The sequence below is a fragment of the Arvicola amphibius genome, chromosome 3 (assembly GCF_903992535.2).
Source record: "Arvicola amphibius chromosome 3, mArvAmp1.2, whole genome shotgun sequence".
Classification (NCBI taxonomy): domain Eukaryota; kingdom Metazoa; phylum Chordata; class Mammalia; order Rodentia; family Cricetidae; genus Arvicola; species Arvicola amphibius.
The window spans coordinates 66,442,445-66,455,663 of record NC_052049.1 but is presented as its reverse complement, the minus strand read 5'-3'; positions in this window follow the sequence as shown (position 1 = coordinate 66,455,663).

The following is a 13,219-nucleotide window of genomic DNA, read 5'->3' as shown; positions in this document are numbered from 1 at the left end:
GTGCCATGCTTTGTGGACTCCCATGTGAGGCTTGGCCTTTCTGAGGAGTTGATAGGGAAAGGGTAAAGAGGAGGTGGGGGCAGGGAACAGAAGGAGAGGAGGAAGAGAAAGCTGTGGTTGGTATATAAAATAAATTTTAAAAATTAATAAAAATATTATGCCACTCAAAGCCCCTCTCCACTACTTCCTGTACATCTCTCTAACATCTTCTAGATACTCTCTGACTTTTATGACTACTTTCTGTCAAGTAGTTCTTATTCTGCCTTCTGACCCTACTGGTGTCCATGTCGGAGAAGCAGTACTTGGTAATTGAAGTTCAGGTATATGCCCACCAGGAGGAAAATCCCTGATGGATGGTTAACATCAAGAATGAGAGCTAGATCATCTCAACCAACAGTCTTGAAACTGTTCTGAATGTAGAACTCAGACATCTGTACCATCTGCTCCTATGGGAGATTTCTCAGGGGATTTTCCTTGATCAAACCTTATTTTTCTTAGCCCAGAATAAATCCATAGCCTCTCATTTTCTGGGGAAACAAAAGCAAAACCTCTTCTCCAAAGTAACATATCTTTTGACTTCAATTTTGAAGTCAAGGGATTTACAATATGTTTATGTTTTGTTAATCCAACAGCATTTATATTTAAATGTCTTTTAGCTGCTGTTGCTCCTTCCTCGGCTGTCAAGTAATTGAAAGGCAACATAATAATATACAGTATCCAGATTCCATGTGCATTTTCCATGTTTATGTGGCTTTACATTCAATTCTATTTCTTTTATTTTTACTTTTAATTTTTGGCTTTTAAGAAGGAGTTTCTCTATGTATCATTGTCCTGAAACTCACTCTGTAGACTAGGCTGTCTTTGAAATCACAGAGATCTGCCTGCTTCTGCCTCACAAGTGCTGGGACTAAATGTGTGTGCCACCACACCTTGAACTCACAGAGGTCTACCTGTCTCTGTCTCCCAAAGTATTGGGATTAAAGGTGTGTGCCACCACACTGAACTATTCTTTCTCTCTTTTTTATTTTAAAGTCTTTAATTTTTTTCTTTTCATTCCTAAGCCTACATATATTTTTAAACATTGTTTAAACTGTTTAGAGGCTTTTTCTTCTAAAACTATCTTTATTGTATCTATATTTTTCTGCCCACATGATTTTTTATTATTATTTTTTCTTTTTTCTTTCTTTTCTTTTTTTTTTTTTTTTTTTTTTTTGGTTTTTCGAGACAGGGTCTCTCTGCAGCTTTTTTAGATCCTGTCCTGGAACTAGCTCTTGTAGACCAGGCTGGCCTCGAACTCACAGAGATCCGCCTGCCTCTGCCTCCCGAGTGCTGGGATTAAAGGCGTGCGTACCACCGCCCGGCTCCACATGATTTTTTAAATTGCCATTATTTGATGGCTGAGATGATCAAACCTCACAGGATACTCCAGTCATGACTTGATCATAATTCTAAATTTTCCTTAAGTCCCCATAGGGGCCCCAATTCAGCAGAATGTATCCTGAAAAACTATGACCATTTTCCCAAAAAAATGGACTATGGATACTTTCCTTTTTCTAGAATGTTGGTTATAAGTTGTTATAGATAATAGTCAGGAAAAAAGCTAAACAAAGAATATTAGATTCAGAGTTCTTTTTTTTTTTTTTTGAGGAAATTGCTATGGGACAAACCTGTAAACATTTGTTTCTTGTACTTGTTTAATGAACTGCTGACTGGCCGGTAGCCAGGCAGGATATGTAGGTAGGGCGACCATGCAGGAAGCAGATGCAGGGCAATGAGAACTGTAAAATTCTGGGAAGAGTATTCTGTAGTCTGCAGATGTGGCCCAGCCACAGAAAAAGCAAGATGTGACTGCCTTGCTAAATAAGGTACCGAACCATGTGGCTAACATAGATAAGAATAATGGGCTAATGTAAGTTATAAGAGTTAATAAGAAGTCTGAGCTACTAGGCTAACCAGCTTATAACTAAAAAAAAAAAAAAGAAAGGAAGAATGAGAGCTAGAAGGAAACATCAAGAATGAGAGAGGTATATGCTTCCCTGCTCCCATATACACCCTTCCTATATATATCTTAATTAAGGGAGCCATCTGAGGGTTGTCAAGAGACTTGACTCTAGAGGGGTTCCCGGGTTTCCAGGGAGATGCCTCCAGCTAGTTCCTTGGGCAGCTGAGGAGAGGGAGCCCGAAAAGGCCAGTTCCTATAGCCATACTGATGAATTTCTTGCATATCACCATATAACCTCCACCTGGCGATAGATGAAGAAAATGACAGAGCCCCACATTGGAGCACCGGACTGAGCTCCCAAGGTCCTGATGAGGAGCAGAAGGAGGGAGAACATGAGAAAGAAAGTCAGGACCGTGAGGGGTGCGTTCACCCATGGAGACGGTGGGACAGATCTAACGGGAGATCACCAACTCCAGTTGGAATGGGACTGATGGAACATGAGACCAAACCGGACTCTCTGAATGTGGCCGACAGAGGAGGCTGACAGAGAAGCCAAGGACAAGGGCGCTGGGCTTTGATTCTTCTGCATGGACGGGCTCTGTGGGAGCCTTGTCAGCTTGGTTGATCACCTTCCTGGACCTAGGGGGAGTTGGGAGGACCTTGGTCTTAACATAGAGTAGTGAACCCCGATGGCTCCTTGGCCTGGAGAGGGAGGGAGGGATGTATGGGTAGAGGGGAGGGGAGAAAAGGGGAGGAGGAGAGGAGGAGATGGAAATTTTTAAATATAAAAAAACCCATAAAAAAGAATGAGAGAGGTAAAGGAAATTAGAAGGAAAACATCAAGAATAAAGATAACTCGAAGGAAAATATCAAGAATTAGAGAAAGAATCAAGAATGTAAAGAAGAACCAAGAAAAGGTATGAAGGAAAGCATCAAGAGAGCTTATTAATGCGTTTTCCATTAATTCCCTCTGATAAAAACATCATAGTATGCCAACTCTGTGGATTTCCTTCAAGCCCTGTCCTGCAAGAGACTGGTCCCCCAAATAGCAAAACAACTTAAGGTTGATTTTATTTAATTAATGCAAATGCAAACTCAAGGTTCACAGTGTGATCAAATATCCTGCAACACACTCTTTATTCAGAAAGTTTTTTCCCTAAAATCTTCCTTTTCTTTTTCATAACTCAGACAGTCAAATGTTGATTTTCTAAACATCAATTAATTCAAGCTGATTTTTGCTCCTTTTCCTCATTTAGAACACCAAGGCTTCATACTGAATTCCAAGGGAAAAATCAGCGTTTGAAATTAGCACCTGGACTATTATCGTCCTTATTTACTGGCTCAGTAGCTACTTATAAGTGGCTAATTTTCTTTTTATATTAATCTCAGTCAATTTGTCTATATTAGAACCACTGATATATGAAATAGTATCTGAATATGATTATAGTATACCCATTTAAAAGTTTTCCAACCAGCTTTAAAGTTATGGCTACTGTGGAATAATCCCTTTGTACACTGTAAAGATTTGTCACTTGAATTGGTTTCATAAAACACTGATTGGCCAGTAGCCAGGCAGAAAGTATGGCTGGATGACCAAATTAAGGATGATGGAAAGAAAAAGGGTGGAGTCAGGAGTGACCAACCAGATGCAGAGGGAGTAGGAAATGAATATGGCATGCTAATAAAGGTACAAAGGAGCAGAGCAAACTCCATTTTGAGAAAGAACTCCATTTTATTTATTTGCTTGTTTATTTATTTGTTTGTTTGTTTATTTTAGTATTTTGAGACAGGGTTTTCTCTGTAGCTTTGGTACCTGTCCTGGAACTAGCTCTTGTAGACCAGGCTGGCCTTGAGCTCACAGAAATCCACCTGCCTCTGCCTCCTTTGCTGGGTTTATAGGTGTGAACCACCACCCCCCGGCCAGAACTCCATTTTACACAGGGAGTGAATGCAGCCCAGCAAAGTCATTAACATTCCCAAGAAACTGTGCCAGACCATTTCAAAGTGACCCATCAGGGTGTCCAAACAATGCCAGCTTGCTTCAGACATGCTTGTTTAAAATTCCTGTCTGCTGACAAACACTGTTTTAAAATTCTTTTATACCCCAACCAACAAATTCAAAGGTTGTATACTTTTACCCAATCCTGTAATGCCAATGTTTGTACCACTTTGCTTTCAGTTTTTCCTTTAAATTCCCCTAGTCGTAAAGCCTCAGGAGTCCCACTCTATCAGATTTTGGTTGCTATCCTGTAATCAATAAACCCCAGTACATTTGCATCAGATGACTCTGTGAGGGGTTCTGTGTACTACATGGTACTACATGGTTCATGGGTACTACAGGTACTCTAATGTGGCAGAGCATAAATAAAGAATATGGATTATCTTAAAATTTTAAGAGCTAGTTAGTAACAAGCCTAAGAAATGGGCTGAGCTGAGCATTTGTAAGTAATATTAAACCTCTGAGTCAAGTACTTGGGAAATGGCTACTGGGTATTTGGGGACAGGTGCATGGAAGAGAAATCTCTAATTATGTATGATCTTTTCATTCTTCCTAGCCAATTCTACTTTTAACTTTTTCTTTTCATGTTTTTTTTTAATATTTAAAAATTTCCATCTCCTCCCCCCGCCCTCCGCCCTCTATCCACACCCCCCTCCCTCCCTCTCCAGGCATTCCATGCCAAGACCAAGGTCCTCCCAACTCCCCCCAGGTCCAGGAAGGTGATCCACCAAGCTTACAAGGCTTCCACAGAGCCCGTCCATGCAGAAGAATCAAAGCCCAGCGCCATTGTCCTTTGCTTCTCAGTCAGCCCCCACTGTTGGCCACATTCAGAGAGATAGGTTTGGTCGCATGATCCATCAGTCCCATTCCAACTGGAGTTGGTGATCTCCCATTAGTTCTGTCCCACTGTCTCCATGAGTGAACGCACCCCTCACGTTCCTGACTTTCTTTCTCATGTTCTCTCTCCTTCTGCTCCTCATCAGGACCTTGGGAGCTCAGTCCGGTGCTCCAATGTGGGGCTCTGTCATTTTCTTCATCTATCGATAGGTGGAGGTTATATGGTGATATGCAAGAAATTCATCAGTATGGCTATAGGAACTGGCCTTTTCGGGCTCCCTCTCCTCAGCTGCCCAAGGAACTAGCTGGGGGCATCTCCCTGGAGGGGGGTTCCCGGGTTTACTTTTAACTTCTAAAATACAAAGATTAGGCATCCACAACACCTCATTTCTGGTCATTTCTAATTGCTTCAATTGTCTTTATTCTGCTTCTCTCTCACCTCTCTCCCTCCCTCACCTCTTCACTCTCCCTTTTTCTGACTTCCTCCCTTCCTTCATCCATCTCTCTTCCCCTCTTAACCCTTCTGTATTCCAGCATACTAAAAGCACCAACTCATTAACCAGAAGGACGTTTCTGTAATATAATTCAGTTTCTTCTCAAAAGCTTCCATGGTGCTTCATGACACACATTGCTTCCCTCCCTCCTGTGTTGGTCTACCTTTCTTTGCTTCAGCCTGTTTGATCTCTTCTTCAAACATATTAGTGAAAGAGTCTTTATTTTTACTTGATTTAGATACGGCTTATCTTTTAGAGGCTCGTGTGCTTGGATTGCTGGTAACCAAAATAATGCTATTAAAAAGGTGATGTTGTTAAAGGGGTGGAGCTTAAGTGGAAGTGATTGAATCATAGTAGTTTCACATTCAAGGGAAAGGGTAGTTCATGGAAATTCATTTTTTCCCTCTAGAACTGGCCACCAAAGTGGGCAAACCTCCTTTGTCTCTTACTCATACCTCCTATTGCACACACATCAACAACATGCAATGTGTTGCTGCATGCAGCACAGGGCACTTAGGTAAGGCTGAGGAAACTTGTAATCATGCTCCTGAACTTTCTCACCCACCAAACCATGTGCTAAAATAATATGGCCTATTTATAAATTTTCAGACTTAGGACTTTTATAATAATACAAAACAAAGTAAGAAAAATCTCTGTTCAAGCGTCAGTTTTGATTCTGTCCTTTCTTAAATCCTCCAATGAAAGCTGAAAGTGAGTATTGTCCTTTTCTATTCCAACACTCTATGGATGTTAAAAACATGCCTACAATGACGGTTCACTAAAACTGATGTTTCCTTAACTTTACATATATTTGCATTTTCCAATAATATCATTGCTATCATAGAATTTCCATTCTTTTCTAATTGGCTTCTGTCACTTATAAATATATCTTTACATTTCCTTTATATATTTTCAAATTAAATATCTAATTTTTAGCACTGATTAATATTCTATTTTCTCCATTTGTTACAATGTATCCATTTGCCTATTCCAAAATATTTGTTCTCTCTAAAACGTAGTGTGAAACCTAAATTCATGTAGATTTTTCTCTGTAATATTAATGAAAATAATAGAAATTAATTTTATAGGAATTTTACCTTTTTGCTTTTTACACTGGGTCTATGATTCCCTGACTTAGTTTATGAGACTATGGTGAAGTCTGTATCATTAATTTGCAAGTACATAGCCATATATAGTTTTGAATTTATTAATTCTATGAAATAAACTTTCCCAGATACAAGCATCATCTTATTTAAAGATCACTCTTTTATCTTAGTACTTAGTTTTAATATCCAGAAGGAGAACATAGTTTTGAACTATCATTTCAAACTATCAATGTTCATCTTTTCTCTTTATATCTACCAATACCATGATTTACAAACGAATTTCACATAGCAGATTAACTCCTCACTACAGTATATTAGCTGTAAATAAAATCACAGCATTGTAAAAGAAGAGCAGTCAAACAAATATGACAAGAATTTATAAAAGAATTTTTGTTTTTGTGGAGGACTTATTAGTTGTTGTTTATGTATTTTGAGACATGATCTCATGTATCTCTAGCTATCTTGACCTCAGAATGCTTTTGTGACTTGTCTTGATTTTCCTGCACATTCCAAGTACTGGGAGTGCAACATATGTCACTATGTCCAAGCCCATCGCCATTGTCCTTGGCTTCTCAGTCAGCCTCCACTGTCGGCCACATTCAGAGAGTCCGGTTTGGTCCGGAAAGTATTACCAAAGACCGACTGACTACCCTGTGGCAAATTAGCTGAGGATTTGTTTCAGTTCTTTGCAAGTTTGATTTATAGTATGTCTATTAAATGAGTAAGTTCTTGTTTCTAAATAGTTCTACAAAAGATAAAACAGCTATAGATTATATACAGTGACATAAGGGTGAGTATATGACAGTGAGAAAAATAAATGAAACCATTACAAACAGACCATCAAATTTATCCAAAATACAGGCTGGGCAGAATTAAATGGGAACAGACATTTTGATCAGAGGATAATTATAAAACAACTTACTATCTTATCTCTGCATCTCTCAAAATTTAGATATTTCTTTTTACATAAATTAAAAGGGAACACTAAATGTCTAACTTTACATTAAATTATGATCACTGGAAACAAATATAGAGATTAAAGTTGTAAAACTCTATATTGAAAAGCCTGGTTGCCTTAGGTTTTTATGACAGTCAAAAAAGAAATAAGAAGTATGTATGACACAAGGGGGAACTCACTAACAGCCTTCAAAAACAAGACTTTTGAAAATCTCCATAACAGGTTAGGGAGACGGTTCAGTGAGTAGTGAAGTGATTGATACACAAACTTGGAAACCTCCTTTTGCCTTTCATGAAGAAACTGAGTGCAGCAGTATGCACCAACAGCCCTGCACTGGGGACAGAGGCAAGGAACCTTTGGAGTTCCTTGAATGGCAAATCTTGTGTACACAGGAAGCTCCATGTTCAATAGCAGAGCCTGTCCAGCAACTTATCTCTGATTTCCACTTGTAAATGCATGGGTACATACCCACATGCATAAATACACGAACACAAGACATTTAAATAAAACTTTTAATGGATTTAGGTTTTTTGATTTAGTTAACAAAAGAGAGATTGCTTAAAAGAAAAGCCATTCAAAATACTCACTATATGAAAAATTTGAAGGTTTGTGAAAAGGTAGTCTACTGGAAGTTCGGACTTCAGAATCATTTGAAACAAAATAAAATCATTCAAATCAGACTTGACATAATAAATATTTTATCCTTGTCCCACAAAAAAACAGAGAAAATGAAGAGGTTTAAATGATCAATCTATAAAAAATATTCTCATACAAGGTATATAAGTTATTCTAAACTCCAGAAGAATTGGACTTTCAAAAAGTGATAATCATATCAAGAGATTACATACCTAAAATAGAAAAATGAGTTAATGTGTCCTCCTGTTGAGACAGATATTATAGTGAGAATTGATTGACCGCTATGTCTATTTATTTCTTCTCCTTGATGGCCAATGATGATGATAAGATTATCATTATTCTTACATTATGTAGCATTTTACATCTTACTTGAAGCATTACAAATGCATTATACCAAATGTGTCCTAGGGTGACCCTGATGTCATTCATTGTCATTTTGCCATTCAAGTATGCTAGTGGAAAAAATAGATGCAGTGACCTACACAATCACAAAGTGGAATGGATGTACTCTAATTTCTGCTGATTTCAACTAGCATCCCTGTATCTATCATGATAATTTTTCATATATTTGAAAGTCTGCACTAGATGAGGGCATTTCAAGATGAATCTGGAAACTTTAATTTGATTGTCTGAGCGTGTGTGTGTGTGTGTGTGTGTGTGTGTGTGATGTGTGTGTGAGAGAGAAAGAGTTTGTGTATATGTGTGAATTTGAGTGTGTGTGAATGTGTGTGAATGATGTGGGAGTGTTTTCTATCTGTCTGTTGCTTTCATTGGTTAATTAATAAAGAAAACTGCTTGGCCTGATAGGTCAGAACATAGGTAGGTGGAGTAGACAAAATTGTGGGAGAAAGAAAGCAGAGTCAGGCAGACGCTTCAGGCAATCGCCCTGCCTCTCCTCTCTGAGAAGGACGCAGGTTAAGATCTCTCCTGGTAAGCGACTACCTCGTGGTGCTATACAGATTACTAAATATGGGTTAAAGCAAGATATGAGAATTAGCCAATAAGAGGCTGAAATTAATGGGCCAGGCAGTGTTTAAATGAATACAGTTTTTATGTAATTATTTCGGGGCATAAGCTAGCCAGGCAGCCGGGAGCCGGGGTGGCAGGAATGCAGCCCACCACTCCTACTACACCTATACATATTTATCTAACAATCAAAACTTCAGTTTGTGTTTTCCTCCAAAATTCTTTGAAAACCCATGATCTTAAACTAATTTGTGATTTCCAGGGGTGATCGGCATAGCATAAGAAAGTTTTAGTGATTACACAACTGAAAATAAAAATGAAACACTCTGCTGCTCTGAAGTTGCAAATTTTTATCTTTTAAAAATCACTTCAATTTTCAGTAGAATACCCCTAGATTATGTACCTACAAAGATAATTTCACTAATTACTTCACAGATGGTTATTAAGGAATAACTTTTAAATGAACATTTAATCAGGAAAACAACTAGGATTTTCCCAGATAAAAGCAATGGATGTATAAAACACAACAAAATCCAAGAGTTCTTGTACTGGTACTTAATGGAAATATTCTGGGTTCAAAATTCTATCAACACAATGTAATGATAGCATTCATTACAATTTAGTAGATCCAATCAGGTTCAGTAAGTAGGGAAAGAGCACCACACAGTGTAAAGGGAAACAGCAATGTGGGTCCGAGTGGTTGAAAAGACTGCAAGAGAAAATAACTTCCAACTACTTTTCCTCGACATAAGAAACAAAGAACACACTTTGTTCCCTGGCTAAGGTATTCTTGGAAGTAAAGTAATATTTTCAGAAAACACAATATCACAAAATTTCTGTAGGAAAACTTCTGTTTTGTCATTAAAGGTTCTAATTTTTATATTTTCAATAACAATGACTATAGATCATAATACAAAAATGAAAAATGCAACAAAAGATTACGTCCTAGATTTTGCTTGAAAAGTGACATGGAAATATTCAAATTTCTTTAAGGAGAGTTGATTGCTGATAATAGATTTTCAACAGATAGCTCATTATATTACTGACTAGGAACATAATCAGAGTGAATTGACAGGTTCCTGGGGAGGCAAAAAGGGTTTTTTAAAAAAAGCTGTTTAAAGCCTAAGATTATCTTATAGCATTCCCATTAAAATACTAGCAAAATAATAAAAATTTACTAATGCCTACATTAAACTTTCAGTTAAAGAACTACTCTTAATAACAATCTTTAAATCAGCTAACCAATGTCAAAAAATACCCAACAAAGCATGGTGATTTATTTTTTGATACATGAAATTTAGAATGCCATTCATACAACAAGATAGATTAACTCATGACCTTACTGTAAATTGGAAAACAATTACTTTCATGAACAGATAATACATTTTATTTAAATAATTATATATAAATGATGGTTACTTGTAGCTTTGGTTGTCCTGTACTAGGTGGAATGTCCTTGTTCCTTTATAAGAAGATCATCCTTCACAGAACTCTTTGCATTGTGTTTCTGTGACAAAGAATTTCATATTCTTAGAACATGCTATGGCCTGGCTTCACTAATTCATAAACAAAAGAAAACACAATTAAAAAAAGTCTTTAAATGGCATAAAATCATTAATTATATGATTGTCCTTAGTGTAAGTTATTCCTGTTATGCTGGTAGGTAGCATAGAGACTGTGAATACATGAATTGAACTGTAATTGTGTGGGAGCTTTGAGAGAGAAATTACAGTTAAACTAGTGTATAGATGAATATATTATTGAAATACATTTTATTGCACTTTTGATTCATAGAAATCTTGTCCAATCTTTTATTTTATGTAGAAATTTCTGTTTCCAGTGACAAAAACCAGCAGCTATTATAATGAGTTTGTATTCATATCTCTACCTGTATGATCCCTGCATCATTTTCTTAGCAATTTTCACATAACTGCTGGATTTAATTTTATTTGGATTATATCATGATTACAGAACTTATCCTATAAAATAAGTGCACAATTTTTTATGTTTTACATTTATATATTCTACAACACAAACATCTCTTTTTAAAGATTGCTGTCATGCAAACTGGATACTTAAATATGTCATTTTCCCAAAACTTGACAATATATTTTGTGATGTCACATTGGTACAATTTGATTTTAAGAATCACATATAATTGATTTTTATTTTCTAAATGTGAAGTTTTTCTGAAGGATAGCATGTCAACACGCAGGCTATAAAATCTTGTCATTGAAACACTTGAAAGTATTCCTTTGAAATTCTCTGTTATTCCTTATTGTTTTCTTGAATGAAAAAGGAAGACAATACTGCTTAATAATTTAATATTAGTATGGATAAATTCAACACAAAACTGCATTGTCATCTTGATGGGTGAAGGTTGTTTGAAGTACGGTTAGTTTATTGATTGGAACATGTGAAACTGTTCATGTTTCTTAGGCAGCCTTCTTTTGTTACATCATGAATGGTAACTGTATTGAGAAGGCACAATAGAAGATGACTGATTGCCTGTTTTTGTCGTGGAGATAAATTATTGCAGAATGTATACATAAAAAATAAAAATCATTATTCTATAAATAGACCATTGATGCTTTGTTCATTTGATTTCATTGTTCAAAGAGTCTAGCATGAGCTAATGCTAAGTAATACATTAAATAGAAACATTTGGGTTGAGGCAGAATTACCCTCTTCACTCACGAAGCACAGCTTTATGAAATAACTGTTTCTGACTGTGTGCAATATTTGAAATGCATAATTTAATCTATGCCAAAAGCTGAGTAGTAGCAGAAAGTTTACATAGCTATCATTTTATTAAATTAGTGAGTGCATAATGAAAAATAAAAAACTGATTTAAAACTTAATGGAATGCAGCTCACAAGTAATGCAAATTAAAAAGTAGTTTATTTTAATCCTAGACATTTCAATAAAATCTATTAAAAATGTAATTGTCAGTAACTATTGAATGACTTCAACAACTTTTTAATCAAAAGTTAAAATCATGACCAGCAAATTTTCTGAGTATTTAAGAAGATAAAATATTAGAATACAAAAAGGCCTAGTTAGGTATTCTGTCTCTGAAAAAGACATAAAATACTATTTTATGTAAACTGATAGCAAGACAATTTAATGTTTGCTTCTTGGAGAATTACGTTTTTATATTTGAATTTGGACACCATGAAATGTAATTAGCTATTGTTTATTAAGTTGGATTTTGGATAGAATTTAAAGCACTGAGAGGTCTGCATGACTTTCCTACTTTTCACCTGGTTCACTTATTTCTCACTGAGCTGCAATTTGGAGAGAGGCTGAGCAGTTTATTCTAGCTACAACTATCACCTGGTGTTTGCTAAATCACTGTGAAATTCTTGTAACAGCTGTTTGTTCCTGGGGAAACATTCACTTCATATTGCAGCAATAAACTGATCATTGCCAATTAAATGCCCATTAATTGTGTAAGCAAGGATTACTGCCAGATGTTTACATTAGAAAGAAAAATATCTTTTGCCATTTATTTTCCACTTATAGCCATCCTTTCTCACGGAGATAATTATGTATATGAGATTATATAATACTCCAAAAATATCAATTCAAAAATTAATGAAATAACCTCTTAATGGATTGGATTTAATAGAAAATACGCTACAAATGCATTTTCCATAGACGAAACACAATGTCTTTTGACAAAACTACTTTTTCAAAGTGATGAAAAAAGGGGGGGATAGTTAGACAACTAACCAGCCAGAATGATCTAACCTGTTTTATTCACTATATCATATTTCATAAAAGTTGTCTCTGTTTATCTCTATTACAGATAAATAAAAGTGAGGAAGTAAATTCTTAAAAGTTGAAATGGAACAAACATTTCACTAAAGTAAAGAAATAAATACAAAATGAAAGCAGGTGGTAATTTAGATTTTCAGGTGAATTTTCCCACCTCTGCACTCACCTGAAGTATCATTCATCTTCAAAATATTATTTAAGTTTTATGTAGAAAATAGTAGTGATGAAAGTAAAGCAAGCACTTAATAATATGTTGTCCCATGTAATTTATTTTCAACACCAAAATAAAATGAGAAATAAACACTTACTATAATGAATACATGTATTACATCTTTTAGTGTACGTAAATGGAAAAAGTTATAGAAAGAAGTGTTCCCATCACCAAGAACACCAATAAATTATTCATTTTCTATAAAGAGCTTTAGCAGCATTCATCACGTGCATATTTCTCTGCAGTTGCACCTTCCTGTATTCATAAAGAGTAGCAAAGTCATATGCATT